The sequence below is a fragment of the Anopheles darlingi genome, chromosome 2 (assembly GCF_943734745.1).
Source record: "Anopheles darlingi chromosome 2, idAnoDarlMG_H_01, whole genome shotgun sequence".
Classification (NCBI taxonomy): domain Eukaryota; kingdom Metazoa; phylum Arthropoda; class Insecta; order Diptera; family Culicidae; genus Anopheles; species Anopheles darlingi.
Window position 1 is genome coordinate 13475817 of NC_064874.1, and position 23455 is coordinate 13499271.

Below are 23455 nucleotides of genomic sequence, written 5' to 3' on the forward strand. Positions count from 1 at the left end.
TACGTACGTAGCCCGGCAATCATTCCACCGGAACAACGTGTCACCACGGCTCGTTTGTCGGTAACAGGGTCCCGATGCGACATTCCCTCTCGACATCGAGTCGAGTTCCTCGCTATTCACACACCGTACCACCACCATAACCCCTCGCTACTCTTCTCGAGAGAGAGAGAGAGAGAGAGAGAGAGGTCTGCAATTAAAGGCGCGATATTCATTGCAAGAGTTGGAACACGGTTGACAGCCGGAAACGCTCAACGATTTGTGCCCTTTCACCCCTTTTCATTCATTCACAATATGTTCGCCCTCTTGACGTCAGCGTGAAATCCCTCGTTTTTGACCCGCCGTTGGGGATTAACGATCGCTGTAATTAAAGTGCTGCGACGCGGGGACGCTCGTGTTACTCCATCCATTCGCGACTGGTTGTGTTTCAAGAGCTCCGAACAATATGGTGCTGACGATCCGGTTTCAAGAGGCGAGGTCCCGCTTTGTATTCGCTAGGATGCGGAGTCCTTCGAGACCGGCTAACACTTCATAGCTAACGCAGCAGTCTGGCTGGTTGCTCGATGGTTTGCTTTGACAAACGCAGCTGTCAAATCAACAGGTAGCAACCTACTGCGATCACTTCCGCTGCGCTGCGCTGGTGGTATTTTGGTTGGGAGTGTTTCGTTGGCCCCCTTGCTGCCAGGACAAGGAGCCCGCTGCTGAGGATAATAGAAAAGTTTTACATTCGGAATGCTTAATCTATTCCATTCCCTCTCGAGCGCTAGTAACGAGGAATGGACGGAGTGTGAAGCAGGGTTGCACAATACTGACACTGCTGCTAGGAGGACGATGAGTCATCGACAGTCAGGCTGCGGCCAGTGGAAGGTGGTGAGGGGCTAACATTGAACAAGTGGCACTCCGATGGTCGGTTGGTCGTCACCGTCATGGTGGGCCGATGGCGATATGACGATGAAATATGCAAAAAGCAAATTCTAAACTTGGCAGCTTGCTGGCTGGCTGGCTGGCTGGCTGGCTGGCTTGGTAGAAATGAAATTAGTCAGCCGGCGAGAGAAGATGGTTACACGTGCGCGCCACGCCACCTCCTCCCTCGAATTCTCCCCAAGTTTTCCATGAAAATAAGATAAATGTTGCATTGCGCGTACCCGAGTTCCGAGCAAAGGCTTTCCCGACCGTCAGTCAGCCTCCGTTATGAGCTCCAGTCATCATTTCGAACAATTAATCATCTGGCCGTTGGTGTTAGCATTTCGTTCGGTAGCACTGAGCAAATAACTCGAGCGGACTGGCTTCGACACTCCAAACCTCACGGAAAAGGGCCACTTTTTGACCGAGCAAACAGAACGAAATACCGCGGCAAAATTTTTTTTTGCCATTTCGTGGCTCTCGTAGGAAGGGCGTAAAATTATGTTGCGATGAGGAAAGGTGTGGCAAGCGACGACCTACGCGAGGTGGGCGCTGTCGATAAGGCGAATTCGGAAGGGGGGGCCCAAAAAAGGGCACTCGTCGTCTCGTGCTGCCATTTGCCGAAATGTTTGGCCGCCCTTTATTACACATTGTCGGGCGGAATGTTTTATTCAGCGCGGCTCAGAGGGCTTTTCGGCTCTCTCGGAGGTATTTGCTCTGCGAAACACTATGTTTCAATGGTGAAGCAATTGCTCAACTAGCCACCATTTAGCCTCGTCCCACCGTGCTATGTCGACCTGTTCCTCCTGCGTTTGCGCAGCCTTTTTGGGGTTTCGGGTGAAAAATGAAATGAAAAACACGAAAAGCGCCCCCCACGTGAACAATTATGCTGGGGAGAGGGGGGGTTGTTTTATGCGCGGATGGTTGGTTTTTATCAAAAATTAGGCTGCATAATATGTTGAGAGATCGACCGAGGCCGTGAGTAACGGTAAGCAGCAGCAGCTCTGGCTGTTCGTTCGTTTGGAATTGTTTCACTTGAATTCTGAATGGCGAGTTTCAAACCAAACCGCAAAACCACGAACATGTTGTCAATGAGTCTTTTGGGGTTTGATCGGATTCCGGCAGCCAGTCAGCATTTCCACATTTTGCAAATTTCTTCTCCAACCAAGGCTAGTAATAAATTAGCAAAAAAACTCCAATTTATATAATTACTTCCAATCAGCAGCCATCATTCGCCACTGCATTAGATCTTTTCCTTTTTTCACACGGACCCCTCGAAATGAAATGCGCACGATGCAAATTGACGCCATTTTCTAGCCGCGCTCACGACCTCAAGGACCCTTCTTTTCGTCATCGATAACTAGAAGATCGGTCCATTAAAATGGCCAATCGTAATGGCTAACTGGTAGCTCCGAGGAGTGTGTGCGTGTGTGTGTAGAGACAAGAAAATTGCCGCCCCATTAGCTGCCGAAAAGCGACCGAAAAGCCACCGATCATCAGCCAGCCTCATCAATTCGGGTAAACGCGTAAATCCGCGACCGACCAACCGACCGACCGGCGAAGACAATCTTAGACCATTTTTAGAAGGCATTCGCCATTGCATCGCATGACGAGCTCAGACTGGTTGTGACGTCATTCCGTTTTTACTTTTCATTGCGCTAATGGTGGCCTTTGGAGAGGGGGAGGGGATGATTTCAGGTCAACCCGAATTCCCGTCGGACTATCTCGAGCGAACGAACGAATGGGCGGGAGTCGCGCGGTCCGACTCCCGAGACCGATCCATCAATAATCGCTGATAGAATGTCAAAGTGCGTATCAAAGTATCTGTGTGTGTGTGTGAAGAGGGACGAATGGTGGTGTTTGGCTTTCGCATCTTCCGACATCTTTCGATTTACTGTCAATCATTGTGAGACCATTTCGTCCACCCGCCCTCCCCCTGAGCGGGAGTTCAAATGATTTGCCGCAAAGTGGCGGATGCGTCCGTGGCGTTACGAATCGAAACCCCGTTCCGAAACTGTCGCCGTAACCGCGGGAGTCAACAATGATTCCCGCGTTTTCAGGGGGAGCGGATGATGCCCCCAAGGGGAAGGCCTTTGGAACGAAACATTCCCATGATGCTCACCTCGTAGACCGATCAATTAGTCTCGCTGCTTGCCACAATCGGAAAATGCATGAAAATCCAGAAATGGAGTGAGAGAGAGAGAGAAAGAGAGAGAAAAGGGAGTTCGAGCGATCGAGTGAAAGATTGGCCGCGGTGTGCAGCAAGAAGCAGCCTCTTATGCTTCGGCCGCATGCTCGCTTTCCCACGTGCTCCGGGTGTTCATGCCGGGCGGCGCCCGAATACTACCCGAAGCCCGAAGCGAAGTGTACTACTACTACTCGCGCGAGCACGTGCGATCGGCGGCTACTCGGATGAACTCGCTGCTTCTCGGTTGCTGAGATTCTTTCACTATCGTTCGCACATTTCTTAATTTTGGTTGATGGTTGGCTTTGTTTGTTTAAATTTAATGGATTTATTAGTGTAATTTAGTCCTAATAAATGTTAACTAAAATAACTATTAACTAATATTATGTTAAACCAATTGCTGCTTTCTGTTTTCAAGTGCTAAAGGCGTAAATCCTGTGCAAAAAGGACGACTATTCCTTGAGCGAGGTTAGTAAAACTATTTGTAGTATTTAATTATTAGCAAGAACACTATTTAAAATTATTTAAATAGCATCTGTGGTATGTTTTAATTCAGACACATTAAACAAATTGAATTACTAACCAAATTATGAAATGTTTATCTTTAATTAGTTTTTTTTTTAAATCATCTAATGATGTTCGATTATCATAAAGAAACGAAATAACAATTGAAGTAGGTTAACAAAAGTCGAATTGTCTCCACACCGGGAACAATTTCTCTGTTCCCCTTCTTTACGCTACGAACCGAATGCATGGTGTAGGTTATGGTTTTCTTGTGGGAGGGGAGGGCTAGCTAGTTTGGAAAACGCCGGTTTTCCACCAGGGGTTCACCCACCGTGGGCAGTGGGTGCTCATTTCTCTTTCACGCTTCGTAGCGCCGCGGCCGAACGGTGTCAGGAAAGTGCCGTGTGCTCGGACTCCAAGACACGAACGCGAACCAAACACGGAACATACCACGCGCCGCCAGCTTCGCTTAGCCAGCAGTTCGTGTTCGGGCTTCGGTGGTCACAGAAGCAGAAAAGCTGTCGTTGTCGTCGTCGTCGGTTCCCAGCAAGCAGCCAGCATAAGTCGTTCCGCTTACACACCGGACGGTTTCCACAACGCGCTAGACGCGGCGACAACACCGCCAGCATCACCAGCATCAAAGGTACGCGCGAACTTGGCATCTTGTGTTGTTTTTTTTTTATCGTGTTCTGTGTTCCTTTAGTCCCGGTGTGTTCTGGGTGTGTGTTTTCGGTTCCGGAATCCGGTGGTCCGGTGGTGTTCCCAAGGTTGCAAGAAGTGAAAAGGAAGTGTCGCACCGGAACGCAGTGTCCACGACACGACAATCCGCCAACCGGGTGGTGATTGAAAAGAAGCATTTCGATGACCGACGAGTGGGTACATGTCGGATGCGGTTTGCCGGTTGAGTAGAGTTTGCTTCCCCAAAACAGAGGAAAAAAGCCGTTCCAACACAAAACCATCGACGGCGACGACGACGACTCGCGAGATCGCGCGTGGTGAACGCGAGAAACTTGTTTTCTTCGAGCTTTTCTACCGGTTTCCTCTCCCATTGAACCAGCTGAAGAAGATCACCTTGGTGTGTGTGTACATGTGTGTGTGTCTCTGTGTCTGCTACGGTGTCCGATCAGACGCGGCCGATGGCCGCAGCGTTGCGATCAATATTTATGCTAATTGTGACTGTTTTGATGTTGTCCGTTCTAACGCTGGCATGTTTTGAATTCTGATCGCAACGCCAGCATCCGGATTGTCGCATTTTTTGGGCGGCACCAAATAGGGTTGGATTGGCCAACTGCTTCAAACGGCGATGCTCCGGCAAGGATTGCGTGAACGCGTTGTTGATGGACCATTTCGGACCGGAAACCGGATTTAATCGGTGTGTCCAGTCCAGCCCAGTGGCCGTGTGCCGTGGAAATGTTCCGCTCGTCGAGTCCTGGTGGCATGATCTTGCATTGGCACGCTCTCTTTCTCTCTCTCTCTCTGTCTGTCTCTCTGTCTGCTTCTCCATCTGCTGGCTGCCGGTTTCGATGCCGCACAAAACCGGTTTTTCGATCGATTTTACTGCAATTGGAGTTGGGCCTGGCTGGTTCGGTTCCCTCATGATCGAACACCCTCATGGTTCGCCCTTACGCGAAACAGCAGACGTGGAATGCTCGTCGGTGCTCCAGAAGATCCATCCCGTCCCCCAAGACCAGAAGATCCCGGATGCGAAGGTCTTTGGCGCGAAAGAGGCGCCCCTTTCTCGCCCGGCAATTGCAGTCCCCACCGGGGATTCCCGTTTTCCCTTTTTCTCCATTATGCTTCTACTTAGATGGAGTCACTTGATTTCGCTGTTTTATCCACCTTTTTGTTCCTTTCTCTCTTTCTCACTCTCTCTCAATCTCTCTCTCCCTCTGTCGATGCAGTGTTTTGCGTTCGCTTTCGTGAAGTGATAATTGTGCTCCAGTGGTTCTTAGTGTGACAGCGTGTTCCGGGGCGCCCAAAAAGGCATCTTTCGGCGAAAGAGTGCTCCTTAAATCACAGTGTTTGTGTGTGAGTGTGCCCTCGGCGCGTGTGTGTGTGTGTGTGTCGCGGTTTCGCGGTTTCATTGCGAGGTGCAGCGAATCAAAACCGTCAAGGCAACCGCAAGTGTTGAATGGAAAGCAATTAAAGTGCAGCGCCAGCCACCAGCCGTAGCGACGACGGCGGCAGACGCTTGCAAGAAGAAGCAGAAGAAGAAGCCAGAAGGGCGGAAGTGACGTGTACGTCTGCGAGGGAGGGCCGTTTCGACGGCGTGCCGACTATAGTGTGTTGACGTCGTCGTCGTCGTCGTCGTCGTGGTATTCAATCAGACCAAGAGGGACCTCTTGCCTGGTGTTTTGAACGTGCTAGACGCCGGAGACCCTCAGTTCTCAGTTCAGCGAGCGAGCGGCGAAGAGCAATCGCGCCACAAAAGGTAGGTTGTCGTCGGTCCTTCAGGATTCTTTTGCTTTAAGCTTCTGTTCTGTTCTCTGGCGCGCCCCGGTGATTTGAAGCGCCATGGCGGTCGTTGCGCAATTATCGCATTACATTTTTAATTAACTACCTCACGATAATGGACGATAATGGGCCCCTCGAAGCACACCTCCACACCTCCAGTTGACAGTCGGTGAAGGTGCGGTCAGTTGTCAGTTGCCGCTGACCACAAGACGCGCTCGCCCTCTATGTCGAAGTGTGCGTTTGTCCTCTCGCCGGTCACGAGACTTGTGGCTGGAACAGGTTTCCCCGCGGTCTGCAGGATACTGGCAACTGACAGCTATGTGACAATCATTGAACTCCTCCTCTAGGTTCAGCTCCGGTCCCTTTAAGCTGGCGGTTTTGCCCAGAAGGATCACTCCCAGCAGCTCTGCAAAAACCACCCACCACCCACTACAGGGACGACGTCGACGTCGTGGAAGTCAAAGTAAAAATGATAAACAAACGCAAACGGTGCAAGGGCAGGATGGCTGCTGGCTGCTGGCTGGTGGCTGCTGGCGCTTCGGACACGAAGGATTCGGTTGTGCCAGCGCCTGGCCTGGGCAACAGTGGAAGTGAAGCAACAAGTGGCCGTGCGGACGATGTCGGACACGCTTTCGCATCCAAGAAAGGACCATTGGGACCGGCGACCGTGTGGTTGTGTATGGGAGTGTGTGTGTGTGTGTATGGTGGAGAGGAGGAATGGACTCTCGAGGGTTTTTGGTGGGGGGGTTGGGCAAGCGAAGGACCCACGACTCCTGGGGTTGGCGACATGCTCTCTCTCTCTTCGGTCGCACGCAGACGCCCGGACCTGGAGATGAAATGGATACCAAGAAGTGGACTGGTCAGAGTTACATTTCTGGCTGTGTGTATGTGTGTGTATGTCGGTGTGGTTTTGTGGAAAGGTTGCCTTGCTGGCTGCTGGAATTGAAAGTCCTGTTGTTTGTCCACTTCGACGACGATTTATCGGAAAACTGGAACATTGGCCTACGGTTTGATGAAATACATTGCATTATGTATTTCTTCTTGATCCATATTGTAATGTTTTGGGTCGAATGCTTAAAATTTGAAATTCATGTTTGTACAACTTTATTGTAAGCACAAGGATTCACCTAATTGTCGACGCAAAACATTAGCCAAACGAATGCTTAACTGCATCGTTAAAAAGCGGTGTAAAGCAGCCATTGCCATTTGTCTAATGATCGTTGCATCTGATTGAAGGGTTTTTCTTTTGCTTTTATTTTTGGACAAAAAAAAGTGTATCCCGGAACGGCATCCCCACCATCGTAGCACTTCAATCTGTGGCGTTGCTTTTGCATAAACTATGATAATGATATGTGCGCCCATAGCTTTGTGGTGGTGGTGTTGTGGCGCTGTGCCTAATGCTACCACCGGTTAACGTATGCCTCCTTCTACTGCCTTCTTGCCTTATTTCATGGTTTGGCCACTTTTTGACCACACGGCACGGCGTGGTTGGGTTTGCCTTTGTGTTTCTTTCATTTACAATTCGCTAGACCCACCCTGGGGTCAGCTCGAGAGGCCCCATCGTTTCTGGTTCTTTGGTTCTGTCCATTCCGATTCGTTCGTTCGTTCGCTTCTCGCATCGCGGCGCGGATATGTTGTGTGATCGTCTCGGCTATGCTTCATGCTTCTTTCGCCATTCGCCACACCACGTGCTCTTCGCAGCGCCTCTTTGGGGCCAGCACGAGCGAGCGACCGGACCGGACCGGACCAACCGAGCGAGCGACCGACCGACCGAGCTCGGTTCTCTTTGGGGCGAGGCTCAAATTATGCTTCAACATGGAACAGTCCCCGGGGGTGGTGCTGCTGCTCCCCCGAGCGCCCCAACACAAGGTGGAGCTGGTAGGAGCGAGAACGAGAAACGGAGAGAGAGAGAGACCCCCATGGGCAATGGTCAGCAGCCAGGCGATGGCCGGCACCCCGGGAGCATTGAACCTGTTCGAGCGCTCTCGACGAAGTGTGGAGCCGCGCACACACATGCATAATGCTCCAGTCCGGCGATGCTATGTGTGTATGTGTGTGTGGCGAGGGGTCGATCCGTGACTTTGGCCAGTCAGCGGAAGTGTGGATCACCTTACCCCGGGAGGGGTGTTGGTTTGTCGCTTGGTGTGTTACGCTGTTTGGCTGTTCCATGCCGCGATGCCAAGCTAGACAAACTTCCGAAGTGACCAGAGACTCTCTCTGGTCTGTACTCTCTCTCTCTGCGCCATCCACAGGGGGGGCTGGGTGGTCGATGGGAGATCTCCGATCCGATCTGGGAGGATAATTGCTTTGGGGGATAAAGGTGCATCCGGAGCGAGTTCTGTTGATGGTCCTACTGCTGCTGCTGCTGCTGCAAGGTCGCTGGCATCGCTGGTGTAATCGGTGTTCTAGCGAGCGTTGCACTTTGCCGGACATCCCCAACCGGTTCGCTGGATACACGACTCGGGAAGCGATGAACTCTTAATTAACACAGATGATTAACTGGAAGCTACCTGGGTGGGGGGATAGAGGACGCATAGCTGGTGGTTCTTGTGATTCACAATCCGGTTCGTTTCGTTTTAAGGCCCGCGAGATAGCCTTTAAATAGATTTCCCGTCGCGAATGTCCACTCTGTTCAAATGCATTACAAATGTCAATTTCAAACAAACAAACAAACAAACATGGCGTCGCGTTATTTGCTTATCGAGAAACGATCGAGCAACAGCTTCTGGTGTTGTTTGGTCAGCTCTTTCGACAAATCGATCAATCGATTTCAATCTTGATTGCATTTCATTTGATCGAAGCTCTAACTGTTATGCTGCCACCATAAATGGTCACCACCGCGCCCTGGTGTGTGACGGATTAGATGATTGATTTGTGTTGTGGTGTGGATCAAAGCATAAATCCGCACTGTACGGTCGGATTAGTCCATAGCTAATGACCTTTTAAGCGTTTTCAATAGGTCAATAAAGGTATCTTATTGGGGTATATGTGTTAATGGGGTGTAGCGATACAACTATCGCGATTGTATAGAGTAAAAGTTTGAGCGTAGGAACCTTGAAACTACTTCAAATGCGAGATATCGTTCGGAAACGACGGAAATGATTATTCATCCCCAATGTGGGTGAACGACAAACGTAGCATTAGGTTTCGAAGGAGCACTAACACGTCGGAAGCATAACTTTACTGTTTTATCGCCCCCCGGGGTTTCTACGAAAGGTGCAACTAGGAACTGGGAGCCCACATCAAAAGCGAGATCTCGACTTCATCCCAAGGTCATGGCCGGTGGGACGTGAAGATCATCCGCAGACGTGGAAGATGCAAAAGTAGAGGAAGAAGTAATTGTATCCGATTTGTTGTCATATTGAATATTGTATTTCACTCCGGCTTCCGTCCCCTCTATCCACGTTCCCCTGGTGAAGGTGCGCTGGTACTGGTTTCCGGAAGTTTTCAATCAACTTTATGAACTTTAGCCATCAGGCAGTCGACGTACCTTGTCCCGGGAAGTTCTCCTTAAACCGGATACCCCGTTGTAGGTGGTGGTGGAGGTGGTGGCAGCGATATGGCGTTCGGACGTGAGGTCCGGTGGTGAAGTTGTGGCAAGAATTGGCTCGCTGCCAACCGGACCAACAGCACGATGGCGGTCCCGGGAAAGGCTTTAAATATTTAGCCAGTTGCTTCCGGTTTTTCGTCCTGTTTCGTCCCAGAACAAAGGAGGGGGGGGGGGGGGGCTAGGACGACGTCCGATCTGCAGTCCCACGGTGGCCGACAGTCGGTACACTCCAATTAAGATATCTTAAGCGAGTGCAATAAATGTTCTGCTGCCCACCGGAATCCCCGACCATTCGTCGTCGTCATCATCGTGGTGTGGAACAATGGTCGCCAACGGGAGGGGATTTCGACGCTAAAGGATGCTAACGAACGTGCACTCCTTGAGAGTCAAGTAGTAGTGAGTGCTGCTGCTGCTGCTGTTGTTGTTGAATATTTCATTGTGTTCCGTCCGGGGAAATGGGTTTTGGTTCACCTTCGCCTTCGCTTTTCGTAACTATCGTGGATCTTTCCATCGACAGCAGCTCCATGGTCGCCGTGGTGTGGGGGAGGCAGGGTTCGGATGCTGGACGATAATCTACTTTCCTCTTCTCCCTTTTTCTTTTTTTCCCTGTTTTTTTTTGCGAACCTCGGCGGATTGTAAGGCTCTTGAGAAGTTTGACTTTTTCTTATCACCGAACCGAAGTGTTTGCAGTACTTTGCACCGCTTGGCTACGGCGTCCAGGGATTCCAAATTGCATTCCTGCGCTGGGGTGTGACGCTGATGATGCCGTCGCTTCACTGTGTGTCATCGTGGGCTTTGACCTGGGTACACCACCCCGGGGGCCCTTATCACGATGCAACCCGTTTCTCATCCAGCTTTCTTCTATTTATTTATTTTCCCGATTTTTTTTTTCTTTCGAAGAACCGACACGAAAAGTCCGTTCTGTCAGACTGCTCTGACCCCAGAATTCACCCTTGCACCGGAACCAGAGTGTAGTGCCGGATGTTACTTTGTGTGAGTGCAGAGAGTGATGGGCGCAATCAAGATCATCCGCTACCAACTAGCGTTTTTTTTTTGGGGGAGGCAGGCCAGGGCAGGAGAAGGGGTGTAGTTTTAAGTTGGCGAAAAAGAAACCCCTCTCCCACCCTTTTTTTCCACCCACCTTCCACCGAATGCGGTAGCCACCGCAGCGCGGGCGATGCGATCCCTTATCTGTTGCCCTGGAGGTGAACCGGAGGCCGGAGGCGGGAGGCCACGCGAGCACCGGTGAGTTGTGTTGCCACCTCCGGGGGGGTTCGCCTCCGGAGGTTCTTGCTGAGGGTTAATTACTTTTGCATTTTAGTGTTGCGGTCGTTGGCCGTGGCGCAGGCCGCCGCAGAGTCTAATTTTGAGTCGCGGCCACACACGAGCGCGCTCGCGCCCGCCCGGTGTAAGTTCACTCTTCACTTTTTCACGTGTTTCCACCGTCCTTTTCCCTTTTTTTGTCTTCTTCTCGGTTTTCCCTTGGCGCAAAGCCTTCAACGCCCAACTTGGCGCAGTCAAACCAAGCTGTGTTGCGAGAAAATGGCTCGCTTGCCTTGGCGAGAAGGAAAATGACGCTCGTGCAATGAGATGCTCGAGGGCTGGAGGTTACCCATGTGCGGTCGAATCTTGATCTTGGGACAGCGGCGAAGATCGCATGCATGCTGTGCAGTGGAAAAGTGACAGGTTGCCGAGGCTCATGCTGTCATGCGGTGATTAGTGATTAGTCGCTTGTTGTCATGTCATAACATGCACACATTTGTGCTGCTCATTTCTTTCAACATAACGATTCAACAACGACACCAACGGTTCGACAACGACGGTTCCTTTCCCCATTTAGAATCCTTCCTGCGAACGCAACTATTTCCATCGGCTTCATTTGCAGTACCACCGTGCGAGTGCATGGCGGGTTGTTGCCACACACACCGCAGCATCTTGGCAAGCAATGCTTGCCTAATGCATCATTCCTCTGAACAACCAGCCACAGAAGCACACAGCCACAGCATCACGATCTTGACGATGCCGCGATTTTAGTCGCGAGTACTCTTTCCCTCGAAATCTTCTTTTCGTTGTGTTGCGAGTTTTGCATAATTAAAACATGGCCACGATTATGGCTACGTTTCGACGCGATTTCGGGCGCCTCGAATGATTCGCAATTCGCGTGTCGTGACACCGGGCGGACGGAATATGGTGTGCGGTTTGCGATGCGCTCCGCTGCTCCTCTTGGTGGTGGTGGCGTCGAGCAATCGTTCATTCCGACGAATCGTTGCGCCGGGACTGCACACCAGCGAGTGAAGTAGGGAAGCCAGTTATCTCGAGCACCAAGAGGAGGTTCTCAAGACAAGCATTTGCTTAGTGTTTTTGCGTCGCTAATGAAGTACCGTTTCTTCGGTTCGGTGGTCGCTCAAGTAGGAAAGGTTGTTTGTTGCAGGAGGACTGCACACCGGGAATGATCTTGTTACAGCATCAGCACTAGGCAGTAGCAGCGTGTGCCACGTACGGTTGCTTCGTTCGCTCGTTGACTTTTCTCCTCTTCGCCGCAGGGCCAGCGGGAACTGGGAAAAGCGACCGAAGCGATTTCCTTTCCGTGCGACTTATTAAACTGTTCGATAATGAAATCGATGTAGCCGGGACTTCCATCCTAATCTCCGGTCCACCGGAGGCGCACACCAGTAGCAGCAGCAGCAGCAGGTTGCCTCTCCCGGGGTCTGGTCTGACTGTTTACACACGGCTCACACTCTTACCGAACGCTGAGTTCCTGTGTTTGGCTACCGGTGGCGTTCATAAAAAGCCATAGCCAACAAGATTACTCCGGAGCTAGGAGACCCACGCTGGTGGTAGTAGGTACCGAGGTGGGTCATTTGAAAAATCAATCATCTCCCGGGCTCCCGGACCGCCCAGAGGATACGACGCGGCGCGACACGGCGTGTCGGAACATGGCGGTCAATTAGCAGATCGATTTCCACAGCTTTATGTAAATTATATGCTTTTCCCTCCGGTGCCCAGGTTCCGGTGGTGGTGGTGCTTCTGGCCAGCAGAAACCAGTCTGGCGCCGTAGGCCGGGTCCGTTGCCCGGTGGAATGTGTATTTTCAGTTTGACGTGCCGTCATCGTCCTATCAATCGTGGCCGTGGCTGCGTTGTGTCACGCCGCGATGCTGCTGAATGGTGAATAATGTCGCCACAATTTCCATCTTTCTATCTCTCCGTCGTTGCTGCTGCTGCTGCTGCTGCTCGTTTCTTTTTTTTCTCTCCTGTCATTTACATCCGCGCAAAGTGACCGCTGCCATCGTTGCCGGCGGATCTTCATCTCGTAACATTGTAGACGGGCCCGCCCTGTCGGTATCCTGCTGATCCGGGACGTTGGAATCGATTTTTATGGCCCGACCGGGGGGGCGTGCTTCAGCTCTCTAAACAGCCGGGCCCGTATTCATCTCCAAAGCAAAGCGAGCAAAGCGGCCATTGTGCAAATGGCCGGCATCCTTCGGTGGTTATTACCGATTCCGTTCCCTGACTCCGGCGGTGATCCGGACGTCGGCGGCTGCTCGATTTACCGCCGAGTGCGCGACCTTCGAGTGGCTGTTGTTCTCGTTCTGCGAAAAGTAACATTTCCGCGCACTTTTCCGCGGGTCGCCTGCCTGTCGCCTGTATCACTTGTCCCTCCTCTCCATAAGGTCCATCCCAAAAAGTTGAGTCGCCAAACAATGGTGCCGCCGGCGGGCTGCCGTGAGAAGGTTGATTAAAATCCGATCCACCGGCGTGTGCGCTTCTGCCGAGTGGACTTTTCGGGCGCGGGCATATTCTGTGTTTCGGTTGCTTCCTTTTTCTGTAGCTTCCGGAATGGAGGAATGGTTTTAAGGCTAGCTAGATGAGACTCGTCTATTGTTACGGCCGCGGTTCGGTGGAGCGTTTCGGTGAAGCTTCCGAATTAATAAACGTTCCGTGGAGACGCACCACACACTCCACTTGGAACGCTTGAGAGCCGGTCTTTCCATTATGTCCATTCCGTTCTCGTACCTGTCGACGGATTGAGCCGGTGAGTTCAATTTGATTTGTCCGCTGTTTTCGTTTGTCGTCGTGGACACTAATATTGTTTTGAAATTAATTTCCCACAGGACGTTGCCACCTCGCCTCGCGAAGGTTGAGGCGACATGTTGGGACTCCCCCCTTTTGCCACACACACACACACACACACCCCTCGTCGAATGTCGAATGTCGATGTCCTGTTGTGACAACGCGAATGACGAATGAAAGGGTCCTCGAGGCTATCGTATGATCACGATTACAGCGTTTGATACCACACACACACACCCCGCTGGAACCCTTTCCACTAGTCCAATCCTTTGTCATGTTCGGTAGCGCATGGAGGGGGAGAGGAGGATTTCAGGGATGGGGGTATGGTGGACAATCGCCGCAGGATACTGTTGTGACATGACACACATCGGAAGCAGGCCGTATACATACCGTTCGTGTTACGCTGGTTGTGGTCGCTCAAATCAGGTGGGAATCAAAATTGGTTAGCCACGTGGCGTACACACACACACATACGTACATCGTCCCCACCTCTCGCGTCGTCCACTGGATTGCGGCAGGATACGTGCTGACAGGACATGTTACATGATGTTTGTTGGGGGAGTTTTTCCCCCCCCCCCATTCTCTTCACATTGTTGTTGTGTTCTATCCGTCCTATCCATGTTACCGTTTGCCATTGTTGTGGGGCAATACATAAAAGCGGAAAACCACGGACTAGCCCGGAGTCCCACCGGAGACAGAGAGCGAGAGAGAGTGGGGCGCCACTGCTCCTGGTGGTCCCGGACACAGCGTGCAATGAGCCGCATGAATATTAGATAGACAACAGGTTCCTCTATCCCCAACCCCTTTCCCCCCGGCTCTGACGCGCCTCTTTTCATCATCGGCAGTAGCACCCCGTAGGCCTGGGATACGGCTTTGAACGGTAAACAATAAAACGTTTGTCATTTCCACGCGGCCGCAGCTCTGTGTCTATGCCTGGCTGTTGGTTGCCAGCGGCCACGAACCTGGAACGCGAACCGGTGGTTCTGTTTGAGCCTCGCGTGTGGTTCTATTGTTGGTCTCTGCGCTATCTAATCACACGGATGGTGTTGCTCGTTGCAGTCGACTAAAAGGATTATAACCGATCTGAACTGTTCTACCAACCTTCCGATGATGAGTGACTTGAACGGCTCGTGTTGAGATGTTCAATTATTCATAAGCAAAAGCAATGACGGCGTAACTGGGCTGTTATTGGATGGAATCATTTCAACAGCGAACTGTTGAAATAAATGCTAATTAGAGTTGCTGCATCAAACTGGTTGATGCGATAAGTTTGTCTACACAACGGTATAAACACTATCCACCATGGTTCAAATGCAGGCATTAAACAAGGCCTCCTCAAGGCTAATTTTAATGTACTTGCGTTGGATTGAAGATAAACACAACAACAACACCTTACGCAATGTCAAAGCATCACGTTGATGCAAAAAAAAAACACCCCAGCACGATGCACGAAGAGTGGAGAAACGATAAGAGCAGAGCTCTTGCGCTCTCGCGCCGCCATTGAACTTTCTACGCACGGGTTACGTGTCCGATAGGCATCGGTCGCCAACATCGCGGAGAATGGCTGGAATCGGAGTGAGTTCCGGGATTCCACCTGCCGTCGCGGCGGTTTGCATTTGAAGGTGCGACCGCGAAAGTGCATTTCTCGAGAGCATCGAAGAAAGAGAAACTCAATGGAGCGCGATCGATCGAACGGTCCTCCGAGCCCTCGCAGTCACGATCGGATCGGATTGGATGGGATGGGATGGGATGGGATGAGATGGTTGTTTTTGGCCAGCAGCGTGAAAGTGAAACCCTTCTGGGACCCCAAGGGGATGGTGGAGCCGGGCCATTATCAAACAGCGTCACGCGACGATCGCGCTCGGTGTGCCGGGCTGTTCGATCGATTCCCTTTCCCCCCCATTTTAGTTCCATTGATAGATGCTCCCACCCGCACAAATATGCGCGCGCTCGTGTGTGTGTGTGAGTGATGGTGATGGTTAAAACCGGATGGAACCGAAAATGTCATGCAATCGAATGAGAAGAGGGGGAGTTGGTGGGCGATCGTGAGAAGCGCGTGCTTGAGTTTCATCATCGCTTGGCAGGAGGGGGGAGGGTTTGTTGGTTGCCAGTTGGAACAGGGCAGACGGCCCGGCGTGGGATGGCCCTTGTCGACTTCCGTGACGATGCGACTGGACTGAATCGCCGTCGGTCGGCGGAGACGCAACCGAGCGTAACGTGCAACACAAGTGAGGAACAACCTAACACCTGAGAGGTACCCGCCTCCCCCACCCCTCTCCCACGGGAACGACCACTTTGGGTTAAATCATTCTCGAGTTGCCCCGTTATGGCGTTGGACACGTGTTCATTTCCCATTAAATTCATTCTGCAACTGACGTACCGGGGGTTGATGGGAGGTGGGGGCGGGAGAGAGGGGGAATTTTCACCATTTTTTAAGTGCCCGCTCCGCTCCGCTTCTGTCACGGTACCTCCGACTTCCGACTCATTACATTCCCGTTCCCGGTTCCCGGTTTTCGGTCGATTTAGAATTCGGGCAAACGACCGGCCGACGACGACGACAAGGGGTTGCGGGGCTGCTCGAGTGAATGAATAGGTGAAAGGGAATGGGTGGACTGGGTGAGCCCCTGGGGGTGGTTCTGGTCGTTGTTCCCTCCCGTAGCCCTGCGCCAGACTCAAATCGCGCGATGATATATTGGCCATTTATCTTCGCTTTTATGCGAGCGACTCGCGAACGAAGAAACTCCGGGTTATTGAGCTGGTTGGTTCGCCTCCATCATTTGGCGTCCTGGAGGTGTTTGTTTAGAACGCCGGGGCGCGCAGCAAACACACGTGCCACTGCCGGGAGATGAAAGTGGACGTGTAGAGGGAGGAAGTGCAGGGTACGCCGGTGTTCTCGACATGACAGACGAACACGCCACTCCCACGGTCACTGGAAGGGAAATGGTCTTCTAAACTACCAACAGAACTCGCCCCTCTTCCCTGGAAACGATCATTTCGTTGCGCGGCACCAATTGGTTAGATGAAAAATGGACGATTAGAGGTTTTTGGTAGAATTTTGAACCCCTTTTGGAAAAAGGTAAGAGGGGCTGGACGTGTCCCCAGACGCGTGTCCCGTTCGGTATGTTCTCGGGTACTCTCATGTTTCTATGTCTTCTCGACATGCGCTGTATGTGAAGCAGCTGCTGTCCCGATTCTACGCTCCGTGTTGCTGGTGGGCGAGCATCGACGACAGGAGTCCGATGGAGCGGCAGGGCAGAGGCGGGGCGCAACGCATCGGCGACAAATTAAACATGGTACAACATGGGGGGGTTCAACGGTAGGAACATACCTTTTTCGCTGGTTGTTGTTTGTCTTTCAACAGTTGCGTCTCGTTAATAATTGATTTAAATTTAGATTCCGCATTTCGACGGGCGTCGTGATCACTGCCTACGGGCTTCGGTGTGTCCGCGTGTCATGGTGAGTGAGTGGTGAGACAGGAAGTCCGGATGATTCACGTAGCTCCGTCCGTTGTTTAGGTTCTAGCATCTATTAGGTAGCCTGCGAATGACAGAAATGGTTGAAGGGTTTTCGATTAAGATCGGATCCGTTATTTGAATTGCTAATGTTTGATTCGCCATTCTCGTAGGTTATGCTTCTCTGAGCGCATCTTTCACCAGGCTAATTGAACAAAAGAACCGTAGTATGAAGAGCTAAGAATACTCCGGGATGTTCGTTGACAAAATGGAAGTACTTTAAACACAGCTTTCTTCATGGATAGTTCACTGGATTGTACAATTGATTGCCGTTGAACACTGGCCAGCATTTGCGATTCAAGTTAAACGTGAAAAATGAAACTACATTCGAAGATTGTAATGAACCAAATGGTTGCTGCGTCCGAGAGGCCATTGTTTGCATTGGATCATGGCCTGCTTGGATTTTATCGCAAATCGCTTCGAACGTGAAATTCAAATGACGTCTTAGATCAGACATACCTCGTAACATGATCGTTGTTACTGTTTTGTGAAACATTTTCTCCTCTCGACTCGTTGCTACACTCCATTGCGATCCGATATCCGAACCACCATTACGAGCTAGAAGGAGAACAACAAGAAAAACGAAGAAGATGAAATAAAAACATTCGCGTATCGATCTGCAACAAAGATCCATTTTGCGCCCATTCAAAAAAGCGATCCGTCGACGATCGACTTACCTTTCACTCGATGCCCACGTCAACATGCGCCCCATGCCTTTTCGGAGCCTTTGCCCGAAGGTCTATCTGCTGCGCCAACCACAGACTAGTATATTGCACCAACGGTGTAGAAAGGAGAATCACTTCAGTGGTGCACAGTGCGATGAAGAGCGTCAATAATTATCTCTTCAAGGTGGTGCTTCGCCCAACCCATCCGAGGCAGCTTGAAGGTGGCCGTTCACCCAAACCAAACGCGGGCATCGAGAGCATACCATATAGCGTGGTGCTACACACATACACACACACCTTACCTTTTCGGTGGCCTATCCAGTGAACCACTCATTTCACTTTCGGGCCCCTCGTGCCCGTCACGATCTTCTCTGTGGCGGCATCAGCGTGTCCTTCCTCGAGAGCAGCTTGGCGTGAGGCGCGAAGGAAGGAAGGAAGATGATGATGATGCCTCCCCCCGGGTGATGGCCTCCATTTTAGAGCAAATAGCCGCGAAATGAGCTGTTTGCTTCTTGCCGCCGTCCCGGCCGGTTGGTGGAGCTAAGATGCAACCCAACAGCCTCTGGCCTGACCTCGAATCGGCGTTTATAATTGTGCAACGCGAAACTGGCATGAGCTGGCGTGTGTGTGTGTCTATGTAATTTCGATTTGTCGGTCTCGAAAAATGCACCATCCAACATCCGTCTTGCAGCGGACCCCACCAGCAAACCGGGTGTGGGAACTGGCCAACCGACTCACGAACTCCCATCCTCCGAAAAGGGGCGTCCATCTTCTCGGCGGTCCATAACTGACTGTCGGCGGTGTCACGGTTTTGCTGTAATTGTCTTTGGCGGTGGAAAAGGGCAAACCATATAATAATGAGTGTGGCGGCAGCAGCGACGCATCGCACACATGACCGCGACCGCGATGCGTGTGAGCCAATTGCCTCCAGCAGCCACCAAAGGTAGCGAGGCGTCAGCACCGCGCCAAGCTTGTGATCTTCATCACCGTGACGCTGGATGGATCTTCTTCCACCGGCAGACCGCGCCGCGATCTCGTGTGACCATGACGCACACACGCACGCACGCACGCACGCACGCACGCACGTACGGTAGAACATCTGGCAGGCGGCAGCGGCAGCGACGACGACGACGACGACGGTGCCGATGACCGGGGTCGAGTTATTAAGTACCGTAAAAGCTTAATAAATGTGGTACACTCTAATGAAGACATGAGCAAACTGCCCGTTAATTACACACATACACACAGAGCAGCCGCTCCAGGGGTTTCCTTGCACCGAGTGCACACACGCGGACACACCGGACATGCCACACCGTGAAAAGTGCAGCCTCACGGTGTTGGTCTGGGCCTGGACTTGGGCCTCGTACTCCTGCGACTTCCGCGCGACCAATTTCGACGCCAACGAAGAACGGGAAGGGAAGCCGCTATGAAGGAAGCTACTGTTTCTGCTGCTGGCGGCTTCTTCTGTTGCGGGGCAATTACCGGGCCATGCCCGGACCTGCGCAACGTCCACTTCGCTCGCTTTTCGTGGCTGACGTTGCAGCTTTTCCTGCGTCAGCCGGGCAAGTGGTCAGCTACCGGCTGTCGTGGGGTGTGTTACCATTTTTCAGTCAGCTTCTTTTTGCGGCTGTCTGCCCTTGCATCCTCTTGTTCACATGTCCTGACCGCGTTAGCATGTAGCATTTCTTATTGATGACGACGGCGCGATGTGATGTCGCCCTGGCCCCTGGGGGGTGTCCTGCGTGTGCCGGGAAGATCTTCGCCAGAGCTTCAGTGGCACTTCGCCAGACACTTATCGCTGACACCCGGACAGTCTCCTCTCGGCTGTCTGCTTGGTGATGGACGTCTTTCCCCCCCGTCTGCTTCTCCCTTACCTTGTTGTGACGAGGGGTAATCTTGTGTGCGTGACGGTGTGAACGACCACAATCGAAATTAGGCGCCATAATGGGTAACCAATTCACCAAACTCCAAGCAGCGCCAACCTTTGACGTGTTCGCTCGCGGTCGGCGGCGGGAAAATCAAATCAAATCACCAAAACCAGACAGAAAACAAACGAACAGAAAGGCAAGTCAATGGCCCACCCTTCTGAGTGAGTGCAACCTCTCGAGTCGACTCGACACCCGGGCGAACAAACGGATGTACACGCACGCGATGCACCCCTCGCGATGTTTCTTCATTGCCCATGCCACGAGGCCACCAGTGATGATTGGCGCGAGGGGGTCCAAACGACGTCGAGTACTTTCTCTGTGAGGCGAAAGTATCATTTTCGCCCGGGCAGCCGGCAATGCAGCCTGGATCGCTTTTTGGCCAACGCAACGCAATGCGAAGGCTCGTGACAGACAGACGGCAGCACGGGGATGGTACGGACCGGGGGGTTTGGAAGGGTGCTAACAACAGGTTCTCTTCGAACCCACCCCTTCTGGTGGTGGTATCAACTTAAAGCTCTCAATTCATTATTTAATACACCGCGCCAGCGCGCCTGACAGCCATTCAAGACGTCAAAGACGGCGTGTGTAGACAATCGACACATCGCTGACGGCGGCGCTTCAGCACTTTCAGGCGGGGAGTACACGGAGGGTGAACGAACGAGAAAAAAAAAATCCGTTAATGTATGTCCACCGAAACGGGCGCTCAAAAAACCCAAATGGACAAACCTGTCGCACGGATAGTTAGGCCTCCGGGACGGCTAACGGCGTAGCCTCAGCGGCGGCAGCCGATCGCAACTTTCGCGATCATATATTGCGTTCCGCTGGATCGTGTTCGCTCCCCTTTGCTTGAACCAACCCACACACACACACACACACGAGCACGCGTGCTCACGGACGATGGCATGATTTATTGGCAAAAAAAGGTGTGCCAATTATCGAGACACGAGCCTATTGCAGAGAGAGAGAGAGAAAGAGCCGATGGAGTTCGACAGCTAAGGCCATGGAGCTGCTGTGTGCCTTTTGATGCCTGCGCAAGATCGCGGTGCTCGCGACCACGGCAACGACGATGGCGTGTTTGTCAAAGCCACCTTCGATCCGTCGTCATGCCATCGGTGCTAGAAGCGAAGAGGGGAACACTGCAAAAAACCCCCCCCAGAAAACGTAGAGAGAGAAGAAGAAAAAAATCCATCCAAAGCAAATCAACTCTCGCGAAATGAAATGAAAACGTACCGGCTGGCAGGCAGGCAAGCAACCGCCAGACTCCAGGGTTTTTTTTCGGGCGGGAACGAACAAGAATGAAACGCCGGTAAGAAAACCACAATCCGCTTGGCTGGCACTGCTCACACCGAAGTGTCTGTCCGCGAGGAGTGTAACGGTGCCGGGGTCTGTCAAAAATTCCATTTTAGAAAGGAAATTACTCTCGTTACACCAGAAAACTAGATCGTTTCTCACCAGGAAAGTAAGGGGCACTGGTTCAGGCGCGGCAAGCACTGGAAAGGCGTCGGCGTAAGGTTTCGGGGATTCGTTTGCCAGATGCTGGCTGGGCTGTCACGCTGAGCGTCCCGCAAGTCACGAAGCGCTGCGAACCATGAATATCCAAACGGTGCTTTACGCACTTCGGCTCGATGATTATTAGGCGTAGAGGCGGAACAGGCAGGAAGTACGAGTGTGTTGAAGGCAGGAAGAAGGGCGGGGGGATGAAGGATGAAGACGCGGTCGACTCATCATCTCATGACGATTGGCGTGTTGGCCGAAAAGGGATTGGCGGAAGGCGGGCGGTAGACGGTGGTCGGCGTCGAGGTTAATAGCGTGTAAAACAAATTAACTCTTTACGGCTTCTGGTCGCGGGGCCGCGGAAGCCGAGATGTCGATCAAATTCGCCTCACATCACCCCGCCCCACCCATTAAACGGAACGCAATCCGGACCAGAGGGTCCGATTGAAAGCATCGCCTGCGGGCGTCTTTGCGAGTCGAATGTAATAATCCCTAAAACCTCCTCCTCCCCTAAGGGGCCGGGGGGCTTACGGGCGCACATTAACCTGTGTACGGTCGACTTGCGGGTTTTAGCGGTTCATTAATCATTGATTCCTTTCGCATTAGCCTATTTCGTCACCTTTCGGTTGTTCGGTGACCGAAGCCGGAGGAGGAATGATTGAATTACCGTCAAGGACGTTGCCAAGGCAACTGAGTGCTCCGGATCACGGGCATAACAGTCGCAACACTCCGTGTTGCTGGGTAACCTTGATGGCAAGGGGTTAAGCCAAACCACCACGTACCTGCCCCGTAGGCGATGTTTTTACTTTACTGGGACCACTAGCCGGGTGCTGGTCCAACGGTGATCGTCGATTGATTGTCCGCCGGGCCGGGTTCGACGGACGTGTGTAACGACCGCGGGAAGACAGCTTTGACTCAGCACAACTCAACCGTTTTCGGTTGATCCCCCCACCCCGGCGTTGGTCGCGGCGCTGGATGTGGAAGTTGAAAATACCCATACTATCCTCCATGACTCACCTCGATGGCACTCGCCAGCAGACAACCGGCCTGGTTGTCCTCGGTTTCAATTCCGTCCGGACCGCCCTCACCCGTTTCGGACGCGTGAGATTCTGGCACCTTCTTATAGTGGCTCGCTAGCGCCGGCAGAAGGTGCCGGTGTCAGCTAGTTTTTGGATGCTGTCCGCTCCAGTTGACACCAAATGGGCGCAGGGGCCGGCCGTTTCGCTGAACTTGGGATTTTGTCTTCCGGGCGCCTCGGGCGCCAACACGGAATGGAAACACTGTGTGTGCCGTTCTCCGGGGAGGCTGAAGTTCCGCTTCATTGAACGCTTTGGTGGCTTGGCTAACGTGCCGACGAGCGAGGTTTACTTCGATGTAGAAAGGCAGTAGAACACAAGGAGAACGTCCAGACTCGAGTTTCGTGCTGCGGGAGGAAGTCGATATTTACTTGGTATCAAGAGAACGATGGCAAGGTTTTCGGTATTACGCAACGTTACTCAAGAGATGGCGACAAAATGGGATCATTTACGCGGTTCAAGAATATCGAATGATACACTGAATAATAATTGAACACTCTGCTTTTTTCGTAAAAGCCATGAAACACTTGGATGACGAATGTCGTCCATGCGATCAATTAGTGCACCTGCAAAGGACACGTGTTGATAATGCGTGCCCAAAAACTGCTCTAACCTCACTTTCATCCTTAAGAATGACAAGCCAGAAGCATTGCGTTTTTTTCGTGAAACTTTGGCGCGTGCAAAATCGAATTTGTTGTTCTGCTTCTCTCAGGAGTAGATTAAAAGTTAAAAAAGTGATTAAACAGTGAAGACACTGTGCGTATCGAAAATATGAATCAAGCATCTTCAACCAGTGCACCACAAACGCCTACGGCGAGTGGTGAAGAGCAGCCCAAAAGCAACTTCGTATCACGCCAATCCGACGAAACGAGCCGGTTCCTTCTGTGTGATCCCTTACCTCAACTGCACAGTGCAGTGACTGAGATGAAAAATTACATTGTAAGCAATTAAATTACATCGTAAACAGCTGTATGCACCTTTTTCCACGTGTGGAAGTGAGGTTAGGTGACTTTTTCAATCCATTCCACTTTTGCTCTCTCATCTCAAGCGTGTGCATTTGTATAACGGGACGGAAGTAGGAACGGTAGCCGAAGGTGTCGCCAATGATACTGCGC

The 23455-nt window shown here is 51.9% G+C and overlaps 1 protein-coding gene across 1 annotated transcript in view; it reads left to right on the plus strand.

Annotated features, from left to right (window-relative positions):
• The first annotated feature begins 4092 nt into the window (after positions 1-4092).
• LOC125950876 (uncharacterized) overlaps positions 4093-23455 on the plus strand; it is a 117144-nt gene continuing 97781 nt past the window's right edge. The window contains exons 1-2 of the mRNA XM_049679256.1: positions 4093-4232; positions 5491-6020. The gene's annotated coding sequence lies outside the window, so the exon portion shown is untranslated. The remainder of the gene's footprint in view (positions 4233-5490; positions 6021-23455) is intronic.